This window comes from Crocodylus siamensis, chromosome 11 (assembly GCF_052110815.1).
Source record: "Crocodylus siamensis isolate JL-2025a chromosome 11, ASM5211081v1, whole genome shotgun sequence".
Taxonomy (NCBI): domain Eukaryota; kingdom Metazoa; phylum Chordata; order Crocodylia; family Crocodylidae; genus Crocodylus; species Crocodylus siamensis.
Window position 1 is genome coordinate 4222713 of NC_143405.1, and position 15603 is coordinate 4238315.

The window sequence follows — 15603 nt, forward strand, 5'->3', positions numbered from 1 at the left end:
ACTAATGGTAATTTATTATTAAAATTTAAGAGTTATAGCTGCTACATTTTAAATAGCCCTAGAGCAATTTTTCTTGCTTTCCATTTTTAAAGAACATTTGGAGGGTTGGAGTTGGAGATGCACAGACTGTTTTATCCATTCTGCAGAGCATAACCATGGACTCCAGGCCAATGTCACAGGTCCTTCAGGGAAATTTTATTCTTTGATAATTCTGTAATTAACTCTTCCCAGCACACCACTGTTTCTACTACAGCGAGAAGTCACGTCCAGCATTTTTGCAGAGTAGCATGTCACAAATTACTAGGCTTTCAAATGGAGATTGTAGTCAGAACATGCAGTTCACAGGCTGGTATTTCAAGGCAACCTCTTTCCCAACTTGGATTTGGGAGCAGAAAAATCAAAACTGCTACATGGTTGTATTTCTCACCGTTGCCAGAGCTTTCTAGCTCATCACTCTGTCTGTGAAGAGACTCTCTTTTTGACAACCAGACTTTGCTGGAAGGAGGACAGAAGTTAGAAAAAGCCAGGGGCTTAACATACTATTTTACCATCCTGGCCAGTGTGAGACCACTCCCTGCTGGGTGCTCTCTTCCTGTTCCCCAGCACAATTTAGATATTAATCATGCCATTTTAATAAGACTGTTTGACGCCGCTTCACACACCCAACAACAGTCATAACAGCAGGCTACATAAAACTCAGTAACAGAAATGATGCTGCTTTCACCCCGCCCCGGGGAAGACCTCGCCATCTGAAATGGTTTCCTGATCTCCAGCCTAAAATACTATCCCATTACTCCTTGCTCTGTCTGCCTCAGATCACTCCAGCAAAATGTCTTGCCCTACTTGATATTTAAAATCTTCCACTGATAATAGATTATGTTGCTGCCACCCCCAACAAACCCACATCAAGATGCATCTATTTAGGTCTTTACTTTTCTGTTGCAAGCCTGTCTCTTCTGACACTTTCTGTTATTCTTCTTTGCAGCCCTTCAACTTAAAGCAGCCTCTTCTTTATATTAATTGGTCCAGCAGTGCTATAGCATGAAGCCACAGACATACCTCCTGCAATAGCCCTCTGTGTCACAGGTGCAGAGACATGCTGTAGGTTAGAGTTAATTTGCAAATCTTGGGGAGAGGGAGAGGGGAGAAGTCTTCATGCCTCAACAAGACATTACTGAGGAGAGAAATGACCTGCAGTCATTTCAGACTTCATGGGAGGAGCAGTATCATAATGTCTACGTTAGTTATACAGAATAAATTAGTATTCAAGGACACTGGTTGAAAGATAAGGAAATCTCAAGCTAACAATTTAGATAGGAGTCAGGATTTAGCTTTCAAGAAACAACCAACACTGGGCAAACATTTCTGAGTCTGGTTTGCTTGTATGAAATGCAACGTTAAATCTAAAATGTATTTAAAAAGTAATACTAACAAATGACAGAACATTCTTTTTTGAATTACATTTCAAAATAATTCTATGCCTAGATTTATTATGCCAAAATATAAGTCAAGTATTAAATGAATGAGTTGATCCAATGAAACACAACAATTTCTGGACAAAACCCCTTCGTTTAAGATCCATTTAACTGTGGAATAGTTCCAAACAGCAATGGAAGTCCTACAAGGTTTAACAGGCAAGACAGCTTTGCAAAATTTACTGTAGGCCAGGGGGATGCCCTAGATGGGATAATGTTGGGGAGGTATCCATTTTTTATAAAAAAAATATGCATGATTCATTCACCTACTCAGACTGAATGAGTTAATTTCTCCTTTGGGACAGGGTAGTAAGAGATGGGTGTTGGTCAGCTCAGCATGTCTGGGTTGGCAGGAATGAGTTACCAAGTACTATTAACATAGGAGTGAAGTAACCTTGGGGATATAAGGAAGCTCACTGACCAGGCATTTACTGGACTCAAAAGATCTTCCAAGGTCCCTTCGAGCCGTAATGCCTATGAAACTCAAAACGAAGAGAGACAGACCTCATGGAAACAGTACAACCAGGGCTTGAAACAAAGAACTGTGGTAAGCATCCGGTGTATGTTGAATACTGGATGCCTGGCACCAGATAGATAGGCACTGATGGCAGCCTACGCACGTCTGTTAGCCTTGCTTCTCCTTCTTACCCAATACCCTAAAATACTGTATTGCAGCTGACTAATCAGGGGGCCTTGTTCTGAAAAGGCTGTCCTGTGCTGCTGCCAACATCTGCTGCTTGCACTTCTCCCAAAGGGTTGAAGGGCTAAAAATTCATGTTCTTTTGGACTCACTGAAACAGCGACAGGGAAAAACAGTGGTGTTGAAGCCAGGCTGAGGCATGCCCTTGCTGTCTGTTGGCTTGAAGCTGTTGGCAAGCTTGTCCTGTGGATCTGTGACATTAGGCGCGTTGCTTCTCTGCCACTAGCTGTAAGATTCGTAAAAGAGATGTTAACACCTTAACTTCTTATTGATTTCCAGGAACCACCCTCTTATTTCCAGCAATTAAATTCCATGGTGACAAATTAGTTATACCATGTTTTCTATCAATTATATTACCCCAGACATTATTAAGAGAAACCTCTAATGAGACATTTTAGTTGGGTCTGTGTGCATAACAAGTATCAGGGGATTTAAAGAGGACAATTCACCCTAATTTCCCAGAACAAGTCTGAGGGTGATGGAAGGTGGCACTAAAAGGCGGCTGGTGCGGTTTTACAGGCCAGCGGTTCAGCACAGTGCCCTGGCCCTTCGGTCCTGACACCGGATGCACTCATGCCACACAAGGAGATTCAAAGAGAGAGAGTTTCTCAAGTTCAGCTGACAAAAGTCTGACTTTCTACTGAGGTTTTCCACTGCTCTTCAGGCCTGATGAAGCTGGTCATTATGTTTCTCGAGGAGGCTGCACAGAAGAATAGAACAAGCTGCTGAATCAAAAGCAGCTGGCTGTCCTTACTGTAGGGAGAGCGCTCTTACTAATTTCCACCTTCACAGGGTGTTTTTTTAAGTTACCTTTCAAAAGGTCCTTTTTTTGGTACCTTGACTCACTTGGAACTCGGCTCCCTCCAGCCTCTGATGTGTGGAAAGAAACCGCCTTTCAGGAAAAAAGGGGCTGCATTGCAGGAGGTAAATTGGAGCATCACTCGCTCCAGGAATGGTCCTCCCAATGGTGGGCCAGCACATGCTACAAAACACTGACTTCTTCCAGAGGTCCACACAATAGACCTCCCCCCACCTCACAATACCAAATGCTCAAATGCAGGTGACTCTTTGAAAACAGAGATGCTTTTTCTGCGTTGCCATTTACCCCGATGACCTTCTTTATGTTCTTACAGAGAAGCATTAGAATGATTTATATGGGGGTGGGGGGAAAGCAAAATCTTCACAGCATTTCTGTGCTTGACACTATCGGCTCTAGTGTCCCAATGAAAATGGAATGAGACCAACACCATCCCACCACCACTGTTCTTTTCAGTGGATAAATCTATGCAGACTATCTATTGTAGATATCCACTGTACTCCAGGCTATTCTATACATCACAGAGCTTAAAAGCACTTGCTATCTTTCTCTCTTTTCTAAAGGAAGATGAAACGAGACATATTTGTGTTGGAGTCTGAAATGCAGAAAACTACCATTCTAATTCTCATGCCATTCCCTTGATATTTTTTCCCAGAAGGAAAAACAGAAGATGTATTCCATAAGCAGACGATTTCAGCAGCTAATTTTACCATCACTTATGGCCGACTTTATGACTAAGATTTCATGCTGACTATATTAATCCTGTCAAATTTCAGAGTGAGAGAGAAATGATACTGTATATTTTATGGCTGCAATAACTTCTAAGCCATTAGACATGCATGCTGACATGAAAGTAATCAAATTGATTTTTTTTCCTATTACAATGAAGAACTTTGTATGAGCAAATAGTCTTTCTGGCACAGAACTGAAAACCCCAAGAACCTTGCATTCACTCAGGAAATTAAGAAATCACCACAAGACATAGTTCAGAAATTTGGGCATTCTGCTTACTCACATATTATTTTCACTAAAGCAGAAAGGAACATATTAGCCAACCAGAAGACCAATAAAAGATAATGCAAGGAATAATTTGGGGTTTTCAGAGCAATGTAGACACTACAGAAGATGCAATTAACTGTTTTTCCAGTATAAAGGTCTCCATTATTTTGCTCTTTTACCTAGACAGACATACTGCTCTCCCTGTATAACACAACTCATGCTCTGCATTTCAAGGTGCTTCAATATCTTAACAGGAATAAGTGGAGAAGGGAGTGAAGGTGACGGCACAGTTCATCCCCAGCTAGGGACACTCCTCAAGAGGTTAGGCTGCACTTTGTTGAGGAATAAGAAGTGTTAACAGGCATACAGGTGCCAAGTTACAGAGGACTCAAGCCCTTCCAAAAATAGACCTGAGGAACTGATTTTACTCTTTCCAGAGCTCCTGAAATACATCCCAGCAGGTTCCCACGTACCGCATGGTCAGTTGGAGGTCCTCAGCAGGGCGCAGGTTGGCTGGCACCGTTCTTTCAGTATATTCTGCAGCTCTGAATCAACTGCTTGCAAGAAAAGCCATTTTTTTTCCACCCTGGGAAACAGTGTCAGAAGCAGCTTATCCCCAAGGTCTGGAGGAGGACTTCAATTTACAATTTGGGGAAAGGAAAAAGCTTCCCACACAAACAGTGAGGGGGAGGAGGTGGCCATTAGAAGAGAAGAACTAAATCTTGCTCCAGGGTGAAGAAGCCTCCCTGGGTGAAGTCAGCTCCAGGCCATTAGATAGCGCTGGGGGAGTTGTGTTTCAGACATGCAAGCACTCCCCTTTAAACACAGTGTGCGTCTAGTATCAGTATCAAAGGTCAGCAGGAAACTACAGAGCCTTGTAGGTCAAAAAGTTCAGCTGGGAAATAAGCTTAGTTTTCAGCCTAGCCTCCCCTCTATTCGTCCAAGCTTGACAAAGAACTGCTGACCTAACTGTGGATCTAGGTACGCTTGTCAGTTCACAAGATGCAGTCACAGCCAGAAAGCGGTACTACCGGGAACTGTGTCCTTGCACCGCACCCTCCTTTTTCTGCTAGGGATGGGTGAACAGCTCCCAAAGTGTAGGAACCTGTTGCTGCTCACTGCTTGGTACATTTAAATGATCATTGCCTGCTGTGCTTTTAACTTCTAATCAGCTTCAATAACAATGGATGATTTTTGGAAAGAAACCACACAGTTGTTGGGGTTTTTTTTAATTTAAATTGGATACATCTTCCTTCTTCGGTGTAAACCCATCCATAAGTAAATTTAAATTATAACAACTGATACTGAAGCCTGAAAACATGCCCCAATTTACTAATATTGTTTAAATTGAAATTAAAAAAATATTCAGGAGTACAGGTTTAACATCTAAAGTTTACAGCGAGTGAATTGAAAGTAGCTGAATTGATACAAGTCACCTGGGAGGCATCTGGAATCAAAATCTGTCAAAGATTTAAATCAGCAGCAGTAGCCTCTTCTGCAATATAGAGAAAATATTCTCATCGCTTCAACTCATTCAAAGAGTCCAGTTCATACAAAAACAGAGAAGCTGACTGGAAGCAGGAGAAGCAAGAAACTTCATTTTCTTCTTCCTATTAATACAGGGGTGTTCAACCCCTGGCCCGCAGAGCAGATCCAGGCCCCCACACAGTGTCATCCAGCCCATGTGGCCCTCCCTACTGGGCCAGAGGGAGCCCTGTGAGCTGTGGCCTTGAGCATTAGGCGGAGGGCCAAAAGGCAAGTGCCAATCTATTAACAGAAATGAAGTGGGAGAGGACAAGATCTACCAGCTCTAAAATCTTGAAGGAGATGGTGACCAGAACCAATCAGTTCAATTAATGTATCCCAAGTGATATCTTTGCTTAAGACACCTGCTAATTTTAAATCCAAAACACATTATGATAAACTCACCATTTTTCTTACGTATCCAGTACAATTTAAGTCATTCTAGTTAACAGGCAATGCTGACATGCCGTTTATGGTATTTTTAATTAAATTCTAATTTTCATCCAAACGCAGCTTTACCAAATTGCAAACAAAAAACTGAAATGAGGAACTATGAAATGTATTACTTGCCTTTTTTAAATATAATAAAACATGGGAAATCAAAAGCCTGAATTAATATACATTAAGCAATAAATCTGCTTAAATATGTATTGATATGGTGTATCTTCCCAATTAGCAAAAATACCAAATTAAGGGGAAAGACTATATTTTATTGCAAATCAACAGGTTTTTAATTGGTTACTACCCAATAAGAATAATTTTTCTTTTGGAAAATAAATACAAAGTACAAAATTAAAAGAAAACTGATCAAAATCAATTCTTTAAAGCAAGATTTCTTGATTGCTGATTTTAATCACTTTGCTTTAAATCAATATACCCTGCTACAAGTACATTTTAATGTCATTATTGCTGCTAATATATTCTGAAATACTGTGCAAAAGGTTTGCAGAAGATCAGTAATTACTGGAACATATGAAAAAGAACTCATTTTTAGATACCTCTGGCACTCAGGTTTGTTTGTTTTTTTTAATTATTTGACTTTAATATCTTCTTCTAATTAAACTGTACTAATAAAGTCCATACAACATGGAGACTGATACGTACCTTTCACGAACTTCTTTTTTGTCTTCATGCAGCACCCACACCTGTGCTTTTTGTCTTTAGCTATCTTCTTTCTCTTTTCACTGTATTATGGTTACATGGTTCAGTATAAAACTCATATAAATATCTTATGGCCTTACCACGATCCTTTTCTGAAGAGGGAGCACATCCCTAACCATGGGTTGTGAGCGAGGGTGTTAATTGTACTGCCACTTATTGCTGTTCTTTCGTCATTTGCAGGCAGAAAATAGTTTAAAACAGCTCCACTACTGCACTGACAGATAAGGTAAAACTTAGATGTGTATATGCATGTTTACTGCAGTTCCAGTCCAGTCTCATAAATTTAATATTGCTTAAATCCCTGCTTGTATTGGTCTGCAATGGCGCCATCTCTCATACACATTCAACTAACTTTGAAGACCTATTTTAAAGGTGTAAATACAAGGAAAACAACACGAAACTCCACAAACTTGACTTGCCTTATTGCCTCTGGAAATTACAGAAACCATCAAGTGAGCTATGTGTTGTAAAACTCCAACCCAGCCAAGTCAGAGGGCTTCAAACACTTGGTTTCCTTGCATTGCCTAGCAGTTAATTATCAGTCCTTAAAAAAACAACAGTGCTATGATAAATCACAGCACATTCAGGACAGCACCCCTGAATGCTTCAAATGCTCACCATCCCCTGAATTTATTTTTTTGGACAAAACATGTAGACATTTACTTGTATTGGCAGTCGCTTTCAAGCCCGTTCTACATTGAGCAAAAGGTAGTAAATAAACTGTAAACGGCACAGATTGGTGTCATTAAGAAAGAATACTTGTATTATGTCTTTTTTAAGACCTTAGCAAACTAAGAAACTAAGCAAACTGTTCCTAGCCAAAACCCACACAAAGCAATGCACTTGTTTTAAATTATGCAATCTACAGCTCTGACCTGTGAGATGCAAAAATCCCCTAAAGACAAAGTTCAAAACAATTACCTGTACCATGATCTCACCAAGTCTTTTTAAGAGAGATCACAAGGCAGCACATGACACATGATATTCAGCCAGTTATGACTTCACCAGGACCTACAGGGCTTTCTGCTATCGAGTAGTAAATACAATAATGTGTGTAGACTGGAGTAGATGCAACTGGACCCTGGCCTGTTTTGGGGGCACTGCCATTAAAATATTCCCAAACCCTAGACCTGGTTACCACACAGTCAGTTATTTCAAAATATAAGCATGCTATTTATCAAAGAATCATCTGAGCAGAACTGTGACAAAACTATGCTTGAAAGTTGTTATACAAACCACCAAAATCCATAGTTTTGCAAAGGTATAGGAAGTCCCCTGGGAGAGGCAGTGAACAATATCAATGAGTTTCTCATGACCTTACAGAGATTGCCATGACAACACAGTTTCAATCCCCCAAACATGGATATATTCATTTGGACTGGTGTGATTTAGAATAATTAGAATGAGATTCTCCGAGCTCGGGAGACAAGGAGTCACAAAGCAAACGGAGACAGCAATGTTGTACAATGGTTCATGGGAGCAGTGCTGGAATTTTGAAAGAGAAGAAAAGCAGCCTCAAAATTAAATGTTAAAAAAAAAAAAGCCTCCAAACAACACTCTTTTAGAGCTGCGTGACCTAATTCATTAAAAAGAATGTCAGTTAGCAAACCTTTTAAATAAAACATTAAGCTAGAGGTAATTTTAAGCCTTGTGGATTTTGTTTTACTCAATTATTTTTAATGCTTCAAGTTCAAGAATAAATATTCAAATAAAACCAAGGGTTTCAGCAAATCCTGTTTTTAAAAGAAATGAAGACATTTTATACTAAATTAACAATATCTTCACTCAGCTAGCCAGTTGGATTATTTCTCCCTAACACTTTAAAACATTTAGGAGATTCTTTTAGGTTTTAATACCTTCTTTGAGTTGAACTTTTACCTTGGGCCTTGTTCTTAGCTTTCTAAGTAAAGATTTATTTAATTCTGGTTCCTCTTCCATGCTATCAAGCAACACAAGGGTGTGTATAGTCCTGTAGGTGCTCAGCAAGGGTATAATGCAGGGGTTGTGCACCGCAGGTTTGTGTGCCCCCAGGGGTGCTCGGGAAGGCCCCAGGGGGTATGCGGCAGTGGTGCCGAGAAGTGGGGCTGCCAGCACTTTGCACCGCTGCGTGCCATGAGCCACTGGTGCTTTTGTTTTCACCAGTGCCATGCACCACCGGTGCTTTTGTTGCCGCGCACCACTGATGCTTCCAGTTTTACCGCTGCTCACCGATCGGCCACCACGGGACTCCCCACTTCTTGACCGCCGGGAATACACCGACCAAAAAAGGTTGAAAACCCCTGGTATAATGTATGCCGGGGTGACCAGAATTACTCAACCTGGGAGCCACATCGGATCCTCCACTGAAGTTCAAGAGCTGAAAGGGGGCAGGGGGAGGGTGCTGAGCAACCCAGAGTGAAAGTGACGGTCCCCCCATGCCATTCTGGCTTTCCCCATGGGGAGCACGCCCCAGAGTAAGCAGCACAGCTGCAGCCCCAGCAGACCGGTGCCTGAGCCGGCAGTCCCGGAGGAGGGGGGCAGGCTTGGGGTGCACTCCCCCTGGGGAAACCCGGAGCAGCAGGAGGTGCCAGGCTGTGCTGTCCCCCCGGGTGGGTGGGCCTCAGCCAATTTCCAGAGAGCCGCAAGTACCATGCTGGCGAGCTGCATGCAGCTCACAAGCTACGGCTTGGCCACCACTGATCTACGCACTCCCATTAGAAGACCAGCTGGAGAGTTGGGAGGATACTAAAATGGGACACATCCAGATGAGCGGGAACATAGGTCCGTGGTGCCGCATACCGTATCTGCAGCGCCGTACACTACACACACTGCACATGCAAGGGTTCCTCATGCTGCTAATTTCTGCAGTGTGGAGTTCTTTTTTTTTGACAACCAGAGATTCCAGCATCACAAAAACCTGCGCCTAAAGAAAGTGGGGTGGTGCAGTGGTGGTAGCATGTGCCACCCAAACCTGGAGCCTGGCCGACTGGGACCACATGCCAGCTGCCAGCCAGGCTCCTTGCTGCTGCCCCAAGAGGCCCCCAGGTAAGCCCAGGTGCTGGCCCCAGCCTCCCCTACCGCACCCAGGGCAACATGCTGTGCACCAAAACGCATGTGCATGGGGACATGTAGGAGCGGCACACGTGGCACACGTTCCCCAGGGACAAAAAGCAGTGGCAGTCGCATGTTCCCACTCGTGGAGACACACCCATGGAGGCAGCTTTGAGGGGAAAAAGGGAGTACGGGTAGTGTAGGGTTTTACTACATCTGTGCCAAGACTCGTGTGTCATTGGCACAATTATGCATACTGGGTTGTGGACGCCTTAATATTAATGTCTCAGTGAAACCTATGGTGGGTCCCTTTTTAGTTTAGGTCTTCTCTTTCTACAAGACAACATCCATTGACTTCAACTGTACAATACATTTTCTTGACTTACCCAACCAAAAAATAGGACTCCAAAAAGGCACAAAAAGTGCTGCAAATCACTGAACTAATGTCATTCTTCTAGAAGCGTGATACTGTAATTCATTTCAGAATAACCTGTGCTAAACATTATTATAACTCATTTCCATGACACCTTTTATTACACACACTCACAAATTAAACTAGGTTGGAATAATTATTTCTCCAAGCTCAGAATTTACATAACCAATTGAGATTCTGATTCTGTTAGGACAAAAAAAACCAACAACACACACACACAAAAACCAAACAATAAAAAACCAACCAAAAAACAACTTTTCCTTCTTCCCGTACCAAAAGGAAAAAAAAAAACTCTCTCATATGCAACCGAGGATGTTTTTGAAGGGAGGATGATAGAACCGCATTTAAAATGGGCGGTTTGTATGAAGAGATGATAGGGGTTTAAAACCTCCAGAATAGCAGCAAAAGATAAAAATTATTATACAGATGTGCAGCCTAATAGGGAGTTAATTAGGTAAAGAGGGAGCAGAAGGCGGCAAAGCAAAGGGAGAGAGTTTAATGATTAACACTGCTAGTGCCTTTTTTAGAAATACCATAAAACCAAGTCAAAGTTTATTCCTTTATGCTGCAGCTTTTGGTAGACAGGTTTGCCTTTGCCTACAAAAAAAAAAATAGTATTTTTACTATTTTAGTAGTAGGAAATTCCACCTGTATTTTCAAGGATACTGAAGTACCTTCCTTAGCTTCTGGACATGGTTTGTGAGTATTTTGTTCTTCTCTCTTTAGTGAGAGATAATTGCACTATATTATTCAGGCAAAAAAAAAATGTTAAGCCTCAAAATATATATCTAACAGAACAGTGACACTTCTTCTCACAGGAAAATGGCACCTTGGTTCATTTTCAGGTTGTTTTAAAAGTGAAAAAAAGAGTATGTTAGGTGAAATGTAGACCTCAGGACTGGTTATAATGTAGACTTCTGAATAACTTCTTGAAAGACTGTCAGTGGGAAGTGAGCCACTGTATCCAGGAGCAGTGCCTTGTGATCTGTTGTGGAAGCAGACTTAGGGGAACGAGATTTAACCAGCTAAAGGACTCTTTGCTGAAGGACAGACAGGGATCGGTGTATGCAGCTCTGAACTGTGACCCTCTCTGAAGTTCAGGACAAGCAGGTGTTGACTGGCAAACTGCAAAAATGTAACAGCCCGCACAAAGCACCAGACAATTCTTGAAATCAGGGGGAATAAAGGAAAACAGAATCCAACTGTCCAAGGTGCAGGGGAGGCAAGATAGCATGTTGGCACTTTTGCCTTTTCAGATAAATGCATTGGGATGTTTAACAGATAAATCCTCTGTTTTTATGTAATACTTGAAATAGCAGGATGTATCTGTGCGCAGCAATGCTGCATTGGGTCAATACTAACTCAAAGGCAGCAGCATGACCTAAGAAATCATTAACACCGCTTCCTGCAATACCCCATGCAGATGTTCCTTGAAGGTTTACCAGCCATGTGCTGACCTGGCCTAACTCCCACTTAGGTTAAGATCTGAAAAGATAAAAGCCCATGACGGGATGACTGCTGGTTACATGCAGGAGTGCTTATCCACGGTATGGAAGTAAACAGATTCAGGGGAAAAAAAGAAAGAGAGTCACTGAGAGCAGGAGGAGGGTGCAATAGCTTCCCAAACGAAAATGGAATGTATATGTTAACATTTCCATGAGGGTACCACAAAGGAATTAAAGTTCAACTCTTAAAATATGCTTAACAATGTTCCTTTAAAGTTTGTACTATAAAAGGAAACATTTGGGCAACAGGCAAACCCAGAAGATAAAATATTCCTTTCTACCACTGTGTTTAGATTAAAACATCTCACTACCTTAATTCATTCTTCCACACAAGCTTTTTTTTTCTAAACCCAGATTTATTCCTTTCACAGTAATTCATTAAGTAGGTTCCACTGTATATCTACATATTCAATCAGTGACGCATTACAGGGGGTGAGTTGGATATCATAAGATGCCCAAGGCAGGCTGTAGGAAGCATGAAGCAGAGCCAACTGTTGTAATCGCTCACTGGTATAATTATCACATCACAACCACACCCTGGAGCCACTTTTAGGGTATTAAAGTTCTCTTCTGTGCCACCAAAATATGTATTTCACATTGGAAAAAGGTAGGACTGCTGATGCCCGCTGAGCACTGTAGTGCGTGCAGATAAATCTGCCCTGCTTAGAATATTCCTTAGTCAATCCAGATGTGCTCTCAATAAGCATTTCTTTTAAACACACAAAACACAGATGAATCCATCGATTTATTTCTTCACATACAGCAGCAGGGAAAAAGCTGGGCATAGCAGTCACCCCCTAACAGGAAGGACCCTGCAGCCAGAGGTAGAGTCACTTGGTGCCTGAACTTCCAGCCTAAATTGCTTGCTAAACGCCGGCTCTGATTCCAGGTTATTTATTTCATTTACTTCGATTTTAAAATATTGATCTCCAGGCAGACATAAAAACTGTGAAAATTTCCTGACTGGGATAACTCGCTACCCAACCAGAATTTTACTACCCCTTCTCCATCACTCTTGTGCTAAAGAACAAGAAACTGCAGTCCAAAGGCTACATTTTTTCAATACAATGTTAAGTGCTTGAAAAACCAGATCTTACAGTGAATGTGCCTTTTTAGCTCATACCAACTCCTGCGCCCATAAAAATTATAGTAATTTAAACAGGGAACAGTGTTTATTAGCATTCAATCAATCAATCAGTTGATCCATCCAGCCATCTATTGTAAAAACAAGCTCTGAATCCAGTGGCTGAAATGATAATCTTCACCAGGATTTTGGCTCATAGATCACAGAAGGGTGCAACTCTGCACAACAATTACTGGTTTATAGCAAAATACAAGCGGGGAAAAACATGACTGTTGAAGGCAAAATTCCCATTGACTTCAAAGAACCAGGATTTTACCCAGGAGATGCTGCTGCTGAGTTAAGAAATAAAATTAAGCAGCACAATCCTGATTTTGGAGCAATTTCTGTGCAGGAAAAGCCCCTTGACAGAGGTTGTACATGGCAGTGTTACTGCCTCGATGTTGGATCCTCTAAACAGTGCCCCCTTCATTCACTGCAGTAGGTTAAAATAGTAACATACAATAATAAATAGCATGGGCTCATAATAATGCTGTAATGTGAGAGTATTGGAAATCTTGGTCATTTTTCAAGACTATTACTTTTTACAGTACATGGAAAAGGGATAGATCAATTATATGCTATTTTAGTGCTAACGTAGGCATCTGTCTATTAAGAACAGGACTGAAAACACCAAACTGTTTCAGAGGCCAAAGAACAGCTGCTACACAGGAACAACTTTTGATGGACACTGTTTTGGACTGGATTAAGAAACATGCCCTAAAAATGCAAAAATTTCCTGTTCCTTACTGGACCCATGCTGCATTACCCCCTCCCCCCCCCCAGCTCTTATTTTAAAATTCATACTTTATCAGCCTGAGTTGAGAAAATCCAGTAGAAAAGCACAAATGGATTGTGCTAGTAAGCAGAAAAACTGTTACATCTTCTGAATGTAATTTTGCCAAAAGCTGCTGCACGATTTTTTTTTGTCACGCTTTGCATTATGAAGGAAATTTTCTTTTTAGAAGAACAGGAGAACGATTTGCATAATATTCTTTGCAAGTTTATATCAACCTCTGATAAGGATCTCTGCATAATGCAAAAACGTTTGAGAAGACTGTTACAACACTAAGTAATCATATTTTAAATTATGTTTCCCTTTATAGAAAGGTGTTGCAAAAACACACAGACATGAAATCTGTCTGTTGAAGCCCCAAGAACCACCTGACCATCTTCCCACTATTCTACTGTTACATATTGCAACATTGGCTTTCAAAATCTTACAACACAAATTATACTGCAACAGTCTGGTTTCACAGAAGGCAGAGCTTTTTCCTGTGCTGATGCTACTACACATTAGATTTCACAAGAGCTTCTGATGCTCTGTAAAAATTAAACAAAGCTCCAAAACTTACATTTTAATGCAACTGGACATACTGCACCAACGGGGGCCCAGATTCTTCCTTCCCTGGTCAAGCTGCCGAGTACCTTCCCACTGACCTAAATGAGGCTGCTCATGCAGTAGGCTACTACTCAAATTGAGCAGCGGGGTTATATTACTTGCTTCCAGCCAGGTTGTTTTCTCTAGCTTCTCTGATGAAAAAACAGAAGACTGTTAACACCAACCCCTAGATTTCTGCCTATAATAAACCAGTTTCACAAAGCTGGACAATGAGATTAAACACACAAAGGTTTGGGACCATGTAAAGGTTCAGCCATATAAAGGTTTGGGAAATCACTTATGGAGTACAAGACTTAAAAGGGTACAAACGTGCCACTTTTCTGAGACAGAAGGAACCTGCTCTCATAGCACTGTCCTAAGTTCGTGCTGTAACCACCAAGGGTAAGAAGGGGTCCACATGGACAGCAGAAATCTTCACTCATCTCTTTGGAAGGGTTAGTTGTAATCACGCCTGGTCACAAAAGATCTCAACGTGTTACTTAATATAAAACTTAATATAAAAAGGAAGCTATTCAGTTAAGTATTCGGGGTTGCATCCCCTTCAGATGTGGATACAGACAAACCATACCAACCAAGGAATATGGAAGCTGATGTATTCACATGGTATATGCTTAATATGAAAAATTAAGACCTATTAATCACCATTAAGTAGTTTAAAATAACTGACTTTCCCGGCTTTAGAGAGTCAAGCACACAATCAGAAAGAGGCTTAGAGTAAAAACCTCACCTGGGACCATCAAAAATAAAGTTACCTAATTCAATTAGCAAGGCAAGACAGCATGCATCCAGACACATATTTCAACCCTGTGGATGATATAATGGCCTCAGACTCAGAAGGAAGTAGGAAATGGAATTTACTGTGTAGGCTGTATTCTGCAAAATGAAGTGGCAATTCCAGTAAAGACTCCTGAAATTAAGCTCCCTCAGAGACTGCACGTCATGTTCAGTGAGAATAATATATACTCTTGACCATCTACCAACACCCAGATCCAAGTCAGATATGATGCAACAGGGCATAAATCCATATGAGATCCTGAGATACTCCCCCCCACCCCACTATTCAAAGGCATGCCTACAAATTCAGCATCACAGCTACATAGTCCAGGCACGCCGAGCATTTCAAACCAGCGCGTGAGATCTGCAACTTCTGCTGCTTTCATTATGCTTTGCACTTGTGCTGCAGGACAGGCTAGCTAGCAGGATAGCTGTTCCTGGCCCTTACTTCTGTCTCTAACCTTAGCTGTCAGTGGGCAGGAAGTGAACAACTCCTTCAGTGAGGGAAGGAGGGAGGACTGGAAGCCAGGAAGTCTTAGATGATGTCTACATTAGAAAGCTTTACCATTTCTGCCAGCATACTGCTGCCAACACTGCAATATCATTAGAGCACATGCACACTTGGATGCCTTTGCTGGTGCAGCACGTCCTCACAATGACACA

At 41.5% G+C, this 15603-nt stretch overlaps 1 protein-coding gene across 3 annotated transcripts in view; it reads right to left on the reverse strand.

The window, feature by feature from the left end:
* Window positions 1-15603, reverse strand: part of NACC2 (NACC family member 2) — a 79293-nt gene that overhangs the window by 49306 nt on the left and 14384 nt on the right. The window contains exon 1 of one of the 3 annotated variants that reach the window (XM_090021618.1): window positions 2268-2401. The exons of the other annotated variants lie outside the window; for them this stretch is intronic. The gene's annotated coding sequence lies outside the window, so the exon portion shown is untranslated. Of the gene's footprint in view, window positions 1-2267; window positions 2402-15603 lie in introns of those variants that run through there. 3 annotated transcript variants of the gene reach the window in all.